Source organism: Bolinopsis microptera, chromosome 9, assembly GCF_026151205.1.
Source record: "Bolinopsis microptera isolate Bmic1 chromosome 9, MBARI_Bmic_1.0, whole genome shotgun sequence".
Classification (NCBI taxonomy): domain Eukaryota; kingdom Metazoa; phylum Ctenophora; class Tentaculata; order Lobata; family Bolinopsidae; genus Bolinopsis; species Bolinopsis microptera.
The window spans coordinates 8,856,930-8,875,820 of NC_087080.1; the positions used below are offsets into that span (position 1 = coordinate 8,856,930).

At 38.7% G+C, this 18,891-nt stretch overlaps 1 long non-coding RNA gene across 2 annotated transcripts; it reads left to right on the forward strand.

Annotated features, from left to right (window-relative positions):
• The first annotated feature begins 1,534 nt into the window (after window positions 1-1,534).
• Window positions 1,535-15,971, forward strand: LOC134821096 (uncharacterized). 2 transcript variants are annotated; one of them, XR_010160971.1, is made up of 4 exons: window positions 1,535-1,880; window positions 14,771-14,874; window positions 15,415-15,579; window positions 15,870-15,971. It is a non-coding gene; the product is annotated as an uncharacterized LOC134821096 (long non-coding RNA). The 2 variants fall into 2 exon arrangements; XR_010160972.1 differs by lacking the exon at window positions 14,771-14,874 and having other exon boundaries at window positions 1,538-1,880.
• The last annotated feature ends 2,920 nt before the right edge of the window (window positions 15,972-18,891 follow it).

The window sequence follows — 18,891 nt, forward strand, 5'->3', positions numbered from 1 at the left end:
TGTAACGCTTGATTTATATATATAATGATTAATTGAATTTTCAAATAAAAAACAACGAATAGAGATTAGGCGGAATGACAGGCTGAGCGCGGCTCAGTAACCGGGGCTGGTTACTGGATAATGGATAAGCAAATTTCATAAAAAGCCACACAACTAAACCAAACACAGTAGGGAAAACCTTAATTACACATTTTTTTCGTTAATCGTTATTCTTTAACGATATGATATGAATATTTTAAAATAATTTCCTGGCCTTGTAACTCATAAAAATAATTATACAAACATGCAACTGACATTTAATTTATTTGACACTGCAACCCCGCAAATATCAATAAGCGCGGCGCTTTTTTTCGAGATTATCGCATCAATATACGTAAAGGACGTTAAAGGATTGGCAATTGCTATTACGTAAATTATATTACTTTCCTTGTGGCAACATTTCGAGAAAGCTGTCCGCGCTATTTCGAAAAAATTTAGACGAATCTCATTCTTCAAGTTAGAGTAGCAAGCAATTAATTGTAATATAACTAGCCATAAACATGAACACCTAATTCATGTTGATAAATTTGTTGTAGGTTTACAACCTACCAGGACGCGCGCCGAGTTGGACTCGTCGATAATATATGGAACAAATATTTTACGAGTATCACCCGTTAATGAATTTGTAAGGCTTTTTATTAAAATGTTACATGTCACTTGTGACTTGTAGCGCGATGCACTACTGGGTCGCGCGCGCGCATCCAATAATGCTTCTCGCAACCACGTATGCAGATCGGCGAGATGCGAAGGATTGACATCGTGAATCAACATGTCACGTGATCAATATCAGACATGACAGATTTTTGCCAAAATCTCGTCAGAGGAGAATTTCAATTTTATGTCATTATGTGAGAGCAACAAGCAATAAACTAACAAGCTATTTCAAGCCAAGTAATGCTGTGTAATTTCGTTCGATCCAACGTAACGGAATCCTTTGACGGATATATTACTCGGCTAAATTTCTTCGAAGTAGCGCGCGCCGGGCCAAATCATTAACAATGGTCAACGGAATCCTTAGCTGAGCTATAAGTTAGCTCATTCTTCAAACTAGTTGACCATTGACACTGCGATTTTAACTTGGGCCTTTAAGTTTGGGGACAGTAGTACTAACCAGCCGGCAGTTAGCCTATGAGTCACATTGAACATGTCAGCATTGGAAATGGATTTCTCTTTTTCTATAATTTAGAGAAAAAGACCTAATTCATTTTTGGTAATTATTCTTTGTGGTATACTGATTATCTCTGCCCAGGAAAAGTTACCGGCCAGCGGGCGCGCCACCAATATGATAGTTTCGATACAGCTGAAGACACCGCGCGTGTCTGTAAAGTAATTAGCCATTACAATTCATGTTTAGATTGCGCGCGCATAGGAATTCTGTCAAGAATAGTTAAATTTGACCACAAAATACCATAAATGTATTCACAATGCTTGGATAATGATGGTAAAAATTTAATCTTTAAAAGAATTTTTGAATTTTTAGTTTTCGTTCAACAAAACCGATTTTACAGTTCAAAAGCAGAATTTTCAACTTTTTAATAACAATCCCTTCACGCCGCGCCGATATGTGTTTCTGTACTAATTTGCGCTCTTATTTCGCGTTGGATACTTTTACCTATAGATATGTCATTCTATAATTAGGATTGTTTCTGGGGCTCGCTTGCAATATATATATTCAACATTTTCTTTCCTATTTCCGTACATTTTGTATTTTCCTCGTTCGTGGTAATTAGTTTTTATTAGCACAATGAGCAAACGATCACGTACCGAAATAGAAGTTCAATTTCTTAGCGACTGTGTATACTCTGCGTTAGTCAAATCTGGATACTCAAAGCTTCCTTTCTGTAAGTACATTTTGGCACATTTTGTATTGTCAGAATTTGACGGACGCGTAGAAGACCATGTGAATCAATTTCCCCATTATTTTGGTTACGTTCGTAATTACTTGGATTCGCGAAATTTTCGTCGAATTATTGGTCAAGCCAAGTGTATCGCCGATAATAAAGAGGTTTTAGATTCTCTTAAGCAGACTTATAGGAGTGATCAAATTCGCATTTCACATGAAAACAGTAGGCCACAAGTAGAAGGCGTCCCTTGTAGTGTTTGTTTTAATATAAATCAAGAGGCTTGCATATAATGAACATATTGACACGGGTGCAGAGTTGAGTCTGTATGGAACCTAGTAGTTTCAGATCCTTGTTTAACTTGCCGTACAGCAAGGTCATTCACTACTTAAACTTTAGCCCGGCGAGGCACATAACTCCCTCTACAACTCCATGACAAATGTTTCATATATACTAGCCGAGTTCACAAGTTATATCCTTGTGTTTGAGAAGAGCTCGTTAGAACTGCTTCCTTTCCCTTCAGTATCCCACAGTCTCTCGAGTTTCGTAACTGCCAGAGAACTCTCTTAAACAATTACTAGACTCGGTGATTATAAATCAAGAGGCTTGCATATAATGAACATTATTGACACGGGTGCAGAGTTGAGTCTGTACGGAACCTAGTAGTTTCAGATCCTTGTTTAACTTGCCGTACAGCAAGGTCATTCACTACTTTAGCCCGGCGAGGCACATAACTCCCTCTACAACTCCATGACAAATGTTTCATATATACTAGCCGAGTTCACAAGTTATATCCTTGTGTTTGAGAAGAGCTCGTTAGAACTGCTTCCTTTCCCTTCAGTATCCCACAGTCTCTCGAGTTTCGTAACTGCCAGAGAACTCTCTTAAACAATTACTAGACTCGGTGATTATAAATCAAGAGGCTTGCATATAATGAACATATTGACACGGGTGCAGAGTTGAGTCTGTACGGAACCTATGTCAAACAATGACGGAGGTGATAATTTGAAAAGTAGATGCAACAAAATTTTATCCGAATTTGCTAATAACGAGTTAGGTCGTGGAAAGAGTTTTAAGGAAATCCACGAATGCATATGCAGGACTTCCTACGAAATTCTTTCTAGCTACGATAAAAGTGTCGAAAATTTCGAAATATCTTTGAGCGAATTAAAAGTGGAATTTGAGCGGTACAAATCGGAACTAACCATCAATGTTGCAAAATTCAATGATCATTTAACCGAGGCTAGTGCGCTTATCCACTATGGCAGTGGTCTTTCAGGAAGTCAGGTCGAGAATTTAGACCGTACTATATTTTGCACTGAATTTTCTAAAACAGACATCGAGCAACATCTGTCTAATCTACCAGATTATCGCCACATTAAGTCATCCGATCCAAATATTGAGCTTGGGGACCTGTTTAATGAATACTGTTCGCACGTCCTTACGTACCATTTCGAACCAGGTTTCTTTAAACTGGGTACAAAATATAGTTTAACTGGCCCTAAAGGAGGGAAAAGATTGTCCGATTATGCACAATCTGTCTGCTTAAATTACCTTTTACTTCCGAGAAATCATGGTATTTACAGTGAGTTAAGACCCATACTTGCTGTCCACAGTAATGCCCGGACACGCTACAAGCCCCACCCTCTAGTTGACGATCTTTATATCCCAAGAATTCCTCCAGCTAGTGTCGCTGATGAAAAAGTTGAAATACTAAGAGAACTCCAATCAATTTTGCTGGGGACTCCCCAGATACCACTTTTGTATGAAGGTTGGGATTTGGTTAAATCATGTCCTAAACAGGTAGCAGCTAACTCACGATTAGTTGACCTTATGTCAATTAGAGAACATTCCCTTAGTTTCCAGTCTGGTAATAATTTCTTGAAGGCCAAACCAAAAGAGCATTACCAAAATTTGTCGATTGACGAGGTGAAATGCACCTTAAAGAGTTATAGTTTGATTTGTGATAGCGACTTCCAAAAATACGACGAAAGTTTTCTTAGAAAAAAACTTGAAGAAGCTGAGTCTACAAGGAGCTTTGCAATGTGGTATGATCACGCCGTTATTTTAAACAGAAGTTACATCCTTTTTGTCGTTTGGCCTTTATACAGCAAGTCCCTTTACCAATCAAATGATCTATGTGAAGGGGATTTACAAAAAGCTGTCGAGCAAATTTACATCCATTACATAGCTATGTCTCCTTCGACAACCAAAAGCGAAGAGGCATTACAAGAATTTAGAACTAACCAGTTAGCTGCCTTTAAAGTTACAATTAAAACAAACTGCGGAATCGAATTCACGGACAGATTAAAATTTGTGAATGGCGATGCGCCTGTAAGGAGTGTTGAGAATGGTTCAAACAAGAGTGGACCGTATCGTAATCCTACCTTATTAGAATGCTTCCCTATAGATCATTATGAATATTACGAAATTGTAAAATTTGAACACATGACATTCGACAAAACTACAAAACATGCTAATAAAGGTGGGTTCTTCGAAAATCCTGAAAATCGCGGAAAATCGCTACAAGATTTAAAAGATAAACCCGCCTCAGCATTAGAACTAATGAAAATAAGATGGCCACATAAGCGTCTTGATAATATGAATAGCGAACAGATAAAAGAGTTTTTGAAAAATGACTTAGGGGGTATAAGGCGACCCCCTATTCTATTCATGGCTACTCCTGATAAATCACCTGAAGAAATTGGTCTTGAAGGGGCTGAACTTTTGGGAAATGAATGTCTTCATGGTCTCAGAGGCGAAACCCTCAAATCATTCAAACACATTCCAGGACCTCAAGGTGACGGACCATTAAAATTAGTACATGAGATTATATCCAATTGTTGTAATTTTGATTACGGATCAAAACACGAAAAATCTGGCGAGTCAGTTTTTAAGAATTTAATTGAAATTGTTCAGAAACTAGAAATGAAATTATTTCCAGACGGGTTGTCCTGTAATATTTGCGGGGATATTTTTACTTTGTCAATTGTGACCAAATGTCCTAAATGCCTTTATTATACTTACTTCAGAGCACTTCTAGAAATTCATATATTTGGATACAAAGATGAGTCTAAACGGTCAGGTGCCTCCACATTGCTGCTTCATAATATCATTTTTGTATGGTTTAAAACTTTGAAAGAAATACAGATTACGATACCTACTGCTCTTAAAGTTATTAATTCTATTTACTTCCTCGGCATAGTTTACTACATGGGTCCAACATTCGAACTTACTAACTTTTTGTCAGTGCATGCCGGACGCATGGAAGATATTTTTCGGCAACTGAAGGTCTCTGCTCACAGTTTTACCAATCGAAAACACTTTCAAGAGAGTTTCCTGCTTAATGTCCTAAAACGTCAAGAAATCTCCAGATACTTTAAAACTGCAAACAATTTCAAAACTTATCGTAGCACAGTTTCTTCTGCCATCACTGCATTTCATCAAAGAAGTCCTATTCCTGACATTGTTTTTACCAAAGAATTTATAACGTCCAACATCCAAGACTTTGCAGGACACGTTTATCGCATTTCAAATTTTGTCGTTTCCAATACTAATGAACGATATATGAGTTTGTCCTCGGAAAACGACCTTAAATTCTTTTCCTCTAGAGAATGTCGCTCAGAAAACTGTCTGTCATCATGCCCACCATGTTTATCAAAGTTATTTCCTGATTTCCCAATCCACAATATATTGACATCAACGATTGAGATAATTCTAAATACCAAAGCTGCTATCTATCAGAAATTTGCTTGCAACATTTTTGTCAATGGTGGGGTAGATTTCTCCAATTTGCGTAAACTATTAGGTCAGGGCCCACTATTAACACCTGATATCATAACGTCAAGCGAAATAATAGAAAATATTAACATTGATAGGGAAAATCCTAGCAGACAAAAGCTGCCTGCAAACTTTTCGTCAATGTTGAAATTATTGATTGAAATGTTTCCCTCTGATCCTGAAAAATACGATAAGCTTAAACACAGCAACATGGCTAAATGTATTTCCAAAATTCTTAACGCTGTCCCAGATGAAATTATTCACTTAGACAGTAGTAGTCGCAGATTAGCCTTGGCATCATCTAGTTGTATTAAGGATCCAAAAGACAGTAATAATAATAGACAGCATAATGAATTAGCATACTATACAAGTAGGATTACGGACTCAATTGAACTCATAAGCACCAAATTGTTATCTTACCAAAAAGACATCGACAAACTATCAGGTGCCGTAGATAAATTAATTACTAATAGGCAATCAACCGATTCCATTGAGGACAATCAGTTTGTCAAGAAACTTAGAGAAAAACAAAAATTAAAGCTCATAGCTCTCGAAGTCTTGAACAAGCTCACCTATGAAATTAGTACTCACAATTATTTTATGTACAGATCACTATAAATATTAGAGCAAGCAAGTCCTTTTAACCTATTTTGTATCATTCAGTATGATTTATTTTGTGTCGATTTCAAGTATTATTTATTTTGTGTCAATTGTTCGGTGTAAGTATTAAATAAGTCAGATTGATTCTATTGCAGTTATTTTATGTATCGTGACAAATTTATTTTATGATTGATTTATTCCAAGTTAAGTCATTGCATTTATATTATTTTTATTACATATTTTTATCTTGACTAAATTCAACAAAATTCAACGAAAATTTGTCGAGCAAAACATGTTTACATGTTTTTGAATCCAATGGAGTAGTTGCGAAAATTATTTGTTTATTATATACATTTTTAACATTATTTTTGAGAGAAAGATTGAGAAATTGACTGTTGTGTGAGGAGCCATGAAGTACTCATTGAGTTAAGATCACCTATTCGATCCTGCTAGTTGTGTGGTTGAAAAACACTGCATTAGGCTAGATTGTGGATCATAGTGTTGAGCTGGCTCAATGACTGCCTTGGAATTCACACCAGGAAGGAAATGAGCTACCAAATTTAGTTATGAAAGATAGGGAAGGGATTTGATGTAGTAACTTACATTTTTACAAAGTAGTTGGGAAGTAGTTGCTAAATAAATGCAGGGTAAAGTTTAGTTGGTGTAGTAAAAGTATCATGTTAAGCTTGTTTTCTTCTGGAAAAGGTCAGTGTCTCGTTTTATTATTATTTTATCGTCTGTTATTGTAATTATAAGAATCATAATTTTGTAACGTTTTAAATCATTTGTAAAAACATAACAAATATCTGATGCTGCTTTAATAGGTAAGACCTCCTCGTTGGTAAGCAGTGGGTGATGCAGATTTTGTTGGCTATGATTAACCGTTTGTGGGATAATGGCAGGGAGTTTATCCTTATTTTCACGTTTCACAGTAATCGAATTAACATTTTGCTCTTAGAACATTCGCTCGAGAAATATATTCCCTGCCATTGCTCATTTAATGCTGTAAAACATCATCTACAAGCTTGATGTTTTACAGTATGTTATTTTTCCAGCTACAATTTTTGTATTAGCAGACTATACCTTATTTTATTTTAAAATATTTTAACTGTATTTTAAGTGTGAGTGCAGAATTGAACTGTGTTGATATGTTCCTACAAGATTACAACTGGTTGTACTGTAAGTCTTCTGAGTACCAGCTCAGTACCCCTCACCTTCCTGGTAGAGAAAATCTGACTTTGCCACAACTACGTTCATATTTTGTACAATACAAGGTGATTTTCATTCAGTTTTAAGTCTGTTTAGTAACATTTTAACGTGAATATGACATCACCTGACTATCAGCTCTGTTCTATGCTCATTGAGAACTAAACGTTCAAATCAAATTACAACAAGATTGTCATTTTTTCCGATTCTTGGAATATAGTTTAATATTTCATATCCCTTTTTGAATGGTGATTATGTTATTTAAAATAATCTTATTTTACCAAAACCCATATTCATGGGTAGAGTGGACCGCTGCCAGTGTCTCTCTTTCCCAAACAAAAGGAAATGATATTAATTTGATTGACCGTTCTCAAATGCAAAATGATACCGAGAATGAAATCGGTCGCTCGCTTTTCCCATTCATTCACGGCTTACGAATTGTAATAAGTTTCGATTGATTACATCAGTCAGATGCTGTAAAAATCTCTTTGGGTTGCGTTCGGATCGATACCTAGTATTTCGGGGTAAGGGTAGTAGTTATTGCTTATTGAATTAGCTGAAGTTTATTGAATCTTTATTGCCGAGTACAGCTGCCTTTGGGTAGATCTTCTTAATCTATTACAATTGTAAATGAATGGGAAAAGCGAGCGACCGATTTCATTCTCGGTATCATTTTGCATTTGAGAACGGTCAATCAAATTAATATCATTTCCTTTTGTTTGGGAAAGAGAGACACTGGCAGCGGTCCACTCTACCCATGAATATGGGTTTTGGTAAAATATCATCTCTTTTTGATTATAATGTCAGGGTACTTTATAAAGTCGAAATATAAACTGATATCTTCATTAATTAATAAGGAGGAAGTTTCAACGATTTCGAAATTTTCCTTTAAAAACATTTCCTTGTGTTTAGGTAAGCATATCGGTCGATCACTGACTGAATATGCCACCTAATACTCATTCAAGTTGGCATTAAATTCATATATAATGACATTAAACTGTCGTGGCAAAGCAGAATTTGTTGGAAATCACGAATGAGCAAAATTCTCACCTTTCGCACGTGCAAACTTTGAGCGGACGTTGCGTGCGCATCCAATATTGAATCGCCGTAAATTTTTTCATGTAATTGTTTTATATATAGCTTGATAAGCATGCAAAGTTTCAAAGTATTTCAAGAAGAACTGTAATCACAACGGCACTCTAAAGTTGACAGAAAATGACGAAAACAGCAATTTTCAGTGATTTTAGCAATTTTCTATCAATTTGGGCGCGCGTGTCCCCACGTGTGCAACTTTTCGATTTTCAACTTCAAAACTAGCCTAATGCACAATTTATACCTATAGGAAGCAGAACTGAGCTCCTCAACTCAAGGCATGGCCCAACACCAGAGAATACTAAATCGCAAAATTGACGTTTTTATAAAATAATTCTTCAAAAAAGCACAAACTTCAATGACGAATATCTTTATGAAGGAGCAAGCTAGAAAAACTTTCCGGTAGATTTTCAGAATGCTTGAACAATTATTTAAGATAAAAATCTCCTCAGATTTTGAATAAAATTACTCCTTAACCTCTTTCTCACATGGGAAAATACAATGACATTTGACACCACGTGGAATAACCTGATCTATCAACTTAGTCCGGAACTGTTAAAGTTTCATGTCAATGCTATCCATGACACTGCGTCAACACCTAGCAACCTAAAGCTTTGGAATAAAGCCGTTTCAGGAAACTGTAAACTCTGCAGCAAACAAGGGACACTCAATCATATCCTCACGTTCTGCAAGGTTGCACTGAGACAGGGACGTTTCAACTGGCGCCATGAGCAGGTCCTACGTGAAATCATGAAGACTGTTTCATCACCCATTGAAGAGTTTAATTCCGACATCGCCAAGGAATCGAAGAGGGCACCGTCGGTCTTTCACAAGGCAGGCAATAAGCGCGAGAAGGTTACCTTAGCTGACCCAACTCATCATAAGACCAAAAGATATTTCTTTTCAGATGCCAACGACTGGAAGATAATATTTGATGAGGATGAGAGACAGAGGAACTTCCCGCAGCACATTGCAGCTACACCACTAAGACCTGATGTAGTGATCTATTCAGATAAAGCAAAGAAGGTTTATCTAATGGAGCTGACTTGTGGAAATGAGCAGAACTTTGCTGATCAAGAGAAGCGAAAGATGAAGAGATATCAGCAGCTGACAGAAGAGATAGAAGCCAACGGATGGGCTTGCAAGCTCCAGACAGTAGAAGTGGGAGCTCGAGGCATTTACAATTATAGCCTCCCAACCTTTATGAACCACCTGAACGTAAACAACAAAGAGAAGAAGAAGGCCTGCATGAAGATCGCTGAGATCAGCCTGAGGGCATCGTATACCATCTATTTGTCCAGAAACAATACCATATGGACAGATGATTGGGAGTTAGTCAAGAGACCAGTAATAGCATAGTAGGAGCGTAGAATGTTTGGGCCCAGAAAAACATGTTTAATACCGCTATGAACCCGTCATAAGCCGGGGACTACTATGAAAATGATGATGCTGTGTTGTTGAAAGACCTTCGACCAATCAAAGATGTACCTCATCACGCCAAGCAGTTATGCTTGTAGGTGAATATACACTTATAGAGTACAACAACTTTATAACACTCCTTATGATTGGAAATTGACCCGAGTGAGGAGGGTTATCCTCACATTGATTAACGGATTGGAATCTCCTTGGAGATATGGCGTTTACTCGTCAAAGGGAAGTTGCATGGTTTGATGGTTATGCCAGTAGAGTGACACGACTTCCCCTCTCACTCTGCGCCTACCTGACTTCTAACTGAGGGTGGCGTTTCTACGTCGGGCACCCTCACGAAAACAAATGACCGGGAAGTCCCTTGGGTGTGAACCCCAGCTCCCCTGCTACTATTTCACCCACAGCAACTAATAGCCAGCAAGATGATAGTGGAAACAACACAGGGCGGAGTGTTACACACGACCAACAGTGTGATAAGTGTAAAAGGTGGTTTAAGCACGTGAAGAAACACGCGAGATTTTGTAAGCAGACACCGGACAAGAGCCTGGAAGAAGATGCCGTAGGCATTATCGGTCAGGAAGGAGGTAACACGGAGACGGAACCCAGCCAGGATACAAACCACAGTGCAAAATGGAGGACGTCTACGTCTGCAAACTTTAGATCTCACGCAGATCCACCAGAACCGGTAGTTATTAAAACTCGATTAAAACTACCTAAGGCCAATGATATTAGGTGGGACAAGATTGATCAAGACCTCGGTCTAATTGGTCTCCAGTTCACTACACACAGCGACCCTAGTAAGGGTTTGGAGTTACTTGAGAACACCACCTATGATTACCTCGAGTTGATATGCGAAGTCGGTTCAACAAATATTATACCATCGAAGAAAAAACCGAGACTTGATGCTGAGTGCAGACAGTTGAGGGAAATGAAGAAAGAGAGTAGAAAGGAATGGAAGAGAGTATGCGACTCGAATGATGATGAACAGGTTAAAAGACAGAAGATTTCTTACCTGAAACTAGTACGACTTCATAACAAAGCAAGAAAGACCGCCCAGAAGAAAGAAAGGAAAAAGATGAAAGAGAATAGCTCCAAACTCTTTAGAAAAAACCCTTATGAGTATGGTAAGAAACTGCTCACGAAGGAAGAGACTAAAGATAAAGAGCCTGAGTTCGACAGTGAAGAAGCATCTAAGTTCTTTGAAAAGGAGTACAAAGATGATGACCGAGAGCGTGAATATGTAAACCCCACAGGACTGAAAGACCTTGACAAACCTAATTGGATCTGCAGTACAGCGCCACCCACATGGGATGAATTCCACCTAAAGCTTAAGTCAAGGAGAAATAAGTCAGCACCTGGGTCAAATGGTGTCAACTACCTGATCTACAAGAAGTGTCGAACTTTCAGTCACCATCTACACCATCTGATATGCAGGATTTGGAAAACAGGAGTTGTCCCCCCACAGTGGAAGGTGGGAGTGAGTACATTAATTCCTAAAACGGATGATCTAAAAGATCCTGGCAAGTTCCGTAATATCACACTCCAAAACTGTAGTGGGAAGCTGTTCTTTGCCATCTGGGGAGACCGTGTACTTGAGCACATGACACGAAATCTGTTCATTGACACCTCAGTACAGAAAGGTTTCATGAAGAAAACCCCTGGTTGCCTAGAACACACTCAAGCCCTCCTTGAAGAGATAAAAGATGCTAAAAGCCACAGAAGACAAGTCCACGTGATCTGGATTGACCTTATGAATGCGTATGGGAGAGTCCCGCACAGCCTTATTATTTATGCCCTACGCCGGTACCACCTACCTGAAAGCTTCATTAAGCTTATAATTGAGTATTATGGAAGCCTCAGTGTCCTAGTTAAGTGCAGGAAATGGACATCCAGAACATTCTGGTATGAGCTAGGCCTGTTCCAGGGAGACCCACTGTCCGTGATCCTGTTCCTTATAGTATTCAACATCCTACTGGAACTTCTAGCTGTACTGTGCAGTCAAGTTGGGTATGAGCCAAGCTTCTGTGATAGCAAGACCTCAAAGAAAGCATTTGCTGATGACCTAACCCTGCTCTCGAAGAGCGAGAAGGAGATGAAGAAGATGTTGAAGGTAGTAGAAGAGTTCCTGGACTGGTCGAAGAAAATGAAGGCTAAACCATCGAAGTGCCTGTCTATGTCTATGAAGTGTACTGGAGGAAAGTACAATACCTATGATGCAGAGTTTGTACTAAGCGAACAACAGGTGCCGTCCATTATCCAAGCACCAATGAAGTTCCTAGGAATGTACATGTATGTAGATCTTGAGGTGAAGGAAATTCGGTCCATGATTAAGAAGAAGTTAGAGGACCTTTTGGAAACAACGTCTAATGATGAAATCACTGGTCCAATGAAGGCGTGGGTGTATAACCACCTCATCATTAGTAAGATGTCATGGGGGTTTACTGTTTATAACCTACCCATCACATTTGTGAGAGAGCTTGAGGCACTGTGTAACAGATACCTTAAGAAGTGGCTAGGGATTGCGCATCCTTGTACCACCACCGTCCTCTACAGGAGTAGAGACCAGAAAGGATTGCAGCTGAAAAACATCTGCACTGAGTACAAAGTCATCCAACTTATTAAGGGACACCAACTTTGTAACTCAAGTGACCCCTACATCAAAAAAGTGTACTCTAACCATAAGGCTATTGCAGACACACAGAAGATGTGGTCTTATCCCAAAGAGCTGAAAGACCGTCAGCGCCAACTTTACTTCCAAGAGTTAGTTGGAAAACCTGCAGTTGGTACAACTGGCCTCGGGTATGGGACAAGATATGAGGACACATCAGAGAGGAAACTACTAACCAACATGGTGAGGACTTTTGATGAAGAGACACTTATTTGTTCACTTTTTGACAAAAAGCGGCAAAACCTCTTTCTCACATGGGAAAATACAATGACATTTGACACCACGTGGAATAACCTGATCTATCAACTTAGTCCGGAACTGTTAAAGTTTCATGTCAATGCTATCCATGACACTGCGTCAACACCTAGCAACCTAAAGCTTTGGAATAAAGCCGTTTCAGGAAACTGTAAACTCTGCAGCAAACAAGGGACACTCAATCATATCCTCACGTTCTGCAAGGTTGCACTGAGACAGGGACGTTTCAACTGGCGCCATGATCAGGTCCTACGTGAAATCATGAAGACTGTTTCATCACCCATTGAAGAGTTTAATTCCGACATCGCCAAGGAATCGAAGAGGGCACCGTCGGTCTTTCACAAGGCAGGCAATAAGCGCGAGAAGGTTACCTTAGCTGACCCAACTCATCATAAGACCAAAAGATATTTCTTTTCAGATGCCAACGACTGGAAGATAATATTTGATGAGGATGAGAGACAGAGGAACTTCCCGCAGCACATTGCAGCTACACCACTAAGACCTGATGTAGTGATCTATTCAGATAAAGCAAAGAAGGTTTATCTAATGGAGCTGACTTGTGGAAATGAGCAGAACTTTGCTGATCAAGAGAAGCGAAAGATGAAGAGATATCAGCAGCTGACAGAAGAGATAGAAGCCAACGGATGGGCTTGCAAGCTCCAGACAGTAGAAGTGGGAGCTCGAGGCATTTACAATTATAGCCTCCCAACCTTTATGAACCACCTGAACGTAAACAACAAAGAGAAGAAGAAGGCCTGCATGAAGATCGCTGAGATCAGCCTGAGGGCATCGTATACCATCTATTTGTCCAGAAACAATACCATATGGACAGATGATTGGGAGTTAGTCAAGAGACCAGTAATAGCATAGTAGGAGCGTAGAATGTTTGGGCCCAGAAAAACATGTTTAATACCGCTATGAACCCGTCATAAGCCGGGGACTACTATGAAAATGATGATGCTGTGTTGTTGAAAGACCTTCGACCAATCAAAGATGTACCTCATCACGCCAAGCAGTTATGCTTGTAGGTGAATATACACTTATAGAGTACAACAACTTTATAACACTCCCTTAAAATTAATTTTAAAAGTTATTACTTTGTCAAAAATCAAGTTTTAAAAACGGTTAACTTGATGACGTCATCAAGGGGTGTTTATGACGTCAAATAATTTTTTTATACAATGTAAACTAAAGTGTAAACAATTATTTGCAAGACCTGTGGTCGGAAATGGCTTTATCTTTTATACTTTTGAATCTATGGACAATTAAATACAGGCTACAATTGACTGGCAAAGCGTCTATCCCTGAATATGTATATATATATATATCACGACAATCTGTCGTAAAACAGGGGTTCTAGAAAACCCATTTCCCGATACTCCTGAAACCTGAAACTTTTTTTGCAGTCGATTTGATCAACGTCTAGACGCCCTGAAAAATTTCAGATCTCTAACTCAATTTTAACATGGTTTTTAAGGCACCTGAATATGGCGATTTTGGGTTTTTTACCGAATTTCGTATAACAGTGCTGGCGAGTATTTTATGCAAATTTCTTAAAAATCTCAACATAACTATTTTTTATTCCTGTCATCTTTGACATCAAATTAGAATGTTTTGAACTAAAAATAATTCTGCTTAACGACTTCCGATGAGTCTTAATGCCTGGAAAACTCCTGCCGGAGGCGTCGGCCTTCGGCCGCCGCCTCCGGCCGGAGTGCACGCTTCGCGTGCACAAAAGAGGCTTGTAACGTGTACCAAAGGGGGTATAATAGTAAAGGGGGTATAATAGTAAATGGGGAACATAGTATACCCACAATAAATGCAACGGTCGTGCTTGCCAGCACTGTGATCTTAACTTCAGACAGTGTTTCGGAGGGTGACAGTTCCTTCGCTTAAGTACACCAAGACTTCTTTTGAGATGAGGATAAGAATTAGGACCGGTGTCCAGCTTTCCCTGTACGAAAGGTAAGTTATGTTTATCTCTGAGAGCACGTTTCCTTGATGTGTGTAGTGGATTTCACAGGTGTAGTGGATTTTTGTTCCGGGGTAGGTGAGACATGTTTTGGTGGTTAAATAGTTAGTACCTGTCTCAAACCATCAGAAAACCGGGTTTCGACCTCTTGACCCACTCAGGCAACTCCCAGGGGCCACGCCAATCCCAAAATTACTCCAATCTAGGACAAATCAAGGCTGTAAAATTTTACCCCTGTAGTGGATTTTGTTCCGGGGTAGGTGAGACATGTTTTGGTGGTTAAATAGTTAGTACCTGTCTCAAACCATCAGAAAAGCCGGGTTTCGACCTCTTGACCTACTCAGGCAACTCCCAGGGGCCACGCCCATCCGTAAATTACTCAAATCTAGGACAAATCAAGACTGTAAAATTTTACCCCTAGCTGTAGTGGATTTTTGTTCCGGGGTAGGTGAGACATGTTTTGGTGGTTTAATAGTTAGCACCTGTCCCAAATGGTGATTATGTTATTTATAATAATGTTATCTTAACTTCAGACAGAAATTCGAAGGGTGACAGTTCCATCTCTTAAATACACAAAAACTTCATTTGAGATGAGGATAAGAATTTCATTTTGGACCGGTGTCCGATGGAAGGGAAGTTATGTTTCTCTGTCAGCTTGCCAAATGTTTTCTATCCTTCACTGCAATCGTCAAAAACACGTAAGTATTAATATGATCTTAAATTAAGAATTCTATAACAGACGCGCGCGGCCCTGAATCTTACAGTGCCTCTATGTCAAGGTGACACCCTTTTCCAGCCATTCCATATAAAAAGAGATAGCTTAATTCACATTCTTCTACTGTTCTAGCAAGTTTTTGACTACTTATAATGTATAAAGCAAATAGCGTCAGTTAAGTAAAACAGAAAGCGCGCGCACATACGCGCATATTTTCTTTTTGGTTGTATTGTCGATATTATGTATTATTTATGTCTACCCAAATTTTTTCAGGGAGTCTACTTAAAGATCATGAACATTTTCAACATTCGTCTGAATAAACTGAAGGAACTGTAGCGTAAATATATCTGCAAAGACAGAACATTCTAACTTACTCACCGGATTGGCAATTGGATCGAGCTGTTTTGAAATGTGAAACAAATGAGTAACCTATAAATATTTGTTTTATTAGAATTGGTTTAACCCTTGACGGATGTTACTCGTCTAAATTTCTTCGAAGTAGCGCGCGCCGCTTTCTTCTCGAAATGCCCGATGGCAAGTGCTACGAAGTAGCGCGCGCCGGGCCAGATCATTAACAATGGTCAAGTTTAACCCCCCAGTTCCATGGCCAGATATTATGCCAAATTATTAGACGGAGGTCCATTTCCCGTAGATCATCTCCGGAGATGATTCTCCGGCTCCGTCAACTGTATTAGACGAAGATTAAGCTCTGAGCTCTCCGGGAATTTCTCGGAGATTAATTCATACAGAATCATACAGAATCAACAAAATTACCGTAGATGGTCTCCGGTCGTGGAACTGCAAACCGGAGAAATATCAGTAGACGATCTCCGTCTAATAATTTGGCATAATATCCGGCCGTGGAACTGGGGTGTAAGGAATTGCTTTCTTATGATTTAAATTATTTATAGCGTTGTAGGGCCCTGAAAGTAGATGTTTGGGGCCGTTCACATTACGTAATCGGAGCCCAATCGGAGAGAGAGGCGGTGTTTATATGATAACGTTTGTGTAATTTTAACACAATAACTAACTCGTAACTGTAAAACTGGTTATATAGGGAGTAAGGGAGCTAAAATAGGCTGAAAAGTGATGTCTTAACATATGATCGGAACGACTCTCAGCTGTTTTATTGTAATTGGTGTATCTTGCTCTTATTATTTAAATTTTAGCGTTGTCATGTAGGCCCTGAAAGCAGATGTTTGGGGCCTCGGGCCATTTACATTACGTAATCATTGCGAAGAGAGAGGCGGTCTTCATATGATGTTTGTTTGTGTAATTTTACGAGCCAGATGTTTTGTGTTTGAGTCAAAAGTTCTAAATATTCTGTTACCAGTGCACAGCAAGTTCATCGAGTGTAGTATGAACTTTCAGCACATAAGATAAGAACTACTGAGCAGCTGGATAGTTACTCATTCAGATGTGAAATCATTGTACATTTGTTTAATCGAAAGACGCTTTCAATTTTGTTCAAAACAGTGTTCACTTCAATTAAAATTAATGGGATCCACTTGATTATCCCAAAGCAACAAAATGGACAGAAAAGACTATAACAGTTTTGGAAACTACTTCGTAATAAGTGCTGCAGGCGATCGGCAAAATACGTACTCTTATCTTCACGCGCATTTCCAAATATGGTCATGCATGATGACGTCACACGCATAACAACGGGTTTATTTTGCAAAGTTATTTTTCTAGCTTGTTGCGCGCAGCATCAAAAACAGTTTTTCTGTAATAACTTTTTAAAATGAGAAGCCCCAATTTTCCTCCTGGGGAGGTAACGTTATTTTTACAAGACGAACATTTTGCAAAAAACCGGAAGTCGCTATCTTTTTTACTTCCGAAGTTAGGCCCCTAACGGTTAGGTTTCCTGGGTGCACTGTGGTGATGATTCTTAATGAACCCTACCAGTCTTAACAAAATATTTGAGTTTACCGACACTATAATCAAAATTAAATTGAATTGTGCAACTTAAAGTTGTTAATCCTATTATCCATCTAAGTAGGGTGTACCATTCAAGTCTCTACAAACTTCCCAAGCCAGCTCTGAAGGAAAGTGCACAGATAATAACTACTGAAAATGCATATATTACATAGGAATTTTTGAACCATAAAGAACTATGGGATCAAAGTGTTAAGATTTCACAAAACTTTTAGACGATTAACTCCGCAAATAAATTTTATAAATTCATGCACTTTTTCATTACCATGGAGCAGGTTTCGAGAAGGACAGACCTTAGAAACCTTTCATCAAATCTGTGATTGTTCAAATACTATACAATGATGCACAGGAAAACAAATTTTTTAGGAAAACAAATTTAAATTTTGGTATTTATTAATAACAATCAAAACATATCATATCATAAAAATAAAGCCGCGCGTTGGTTGACTGCCTCAGTAAGGTGAATAATTTAAGCTTGAAGGTGCCCTGCGCATTTACAGAACCTTATGCGGCGATCACATATTTATGAGGACCTGTGAGCGCCAAAATTAATTTAAAGTTTCTAGAAATCATACATCACTAGATGAGTTACTCATGCTTTTGGATTATAAGAGTGCGGATTGTCAGGTATTTCATTCATTCATACTTAATCGGTTTAAAGCTGTATATTTAGAACTCACTATTGTTTATACGTTGCATCATTTTAATACTTTCAGCGCTGCTATATAACAAATAATTTGAGTTCAGGGAAAGTATGTCGTAATTCCCTCAAAGGGGTGCCGTAAGTTTACACGTTGCTTTAACAGCTGATTGTTTTGACCTTTGCTGGCTGTTTGTTTTAACTTTTGCTGAGTATGGGTGACAACAACAAGAGTAACAAGAGAGCCTCATCTAATACCAATATGTCACGAATTCCTTCCCCTGCAGACAAAAAGGCAAAGTCCCGGATCAAGAACAACACAGGACTAGAGGTGAAGGGAAAAGATGGATCTTGTGAGAGTATTGTTGTAGACAGTGATGTAACACTCCCAAAGATTGACAGTTCACACAGGGACAAGACAAAATGTCCATGCAATAAGTCAATATCATCATGGAAGATTGACTGTGTAAAGTGCAAGCAATATTGGCACATAGATTGTCTAACTATGAACGGACTCAATCAGAAAAATATACAACAAACATCACACGCTACATCACTTTGTTGATTGATAAATGAAAGAGGAGGATGGGTTCGGGGTGATGAACTGGTCTGAACGTCTTTGTGATGGTGATCTGTGGAGTAAAGATAGAAGTGAGATTGGAGATTCTAATCTGACAATTTTGAACAGTTCTAATAGACATGTGTATTTGTAGAGGT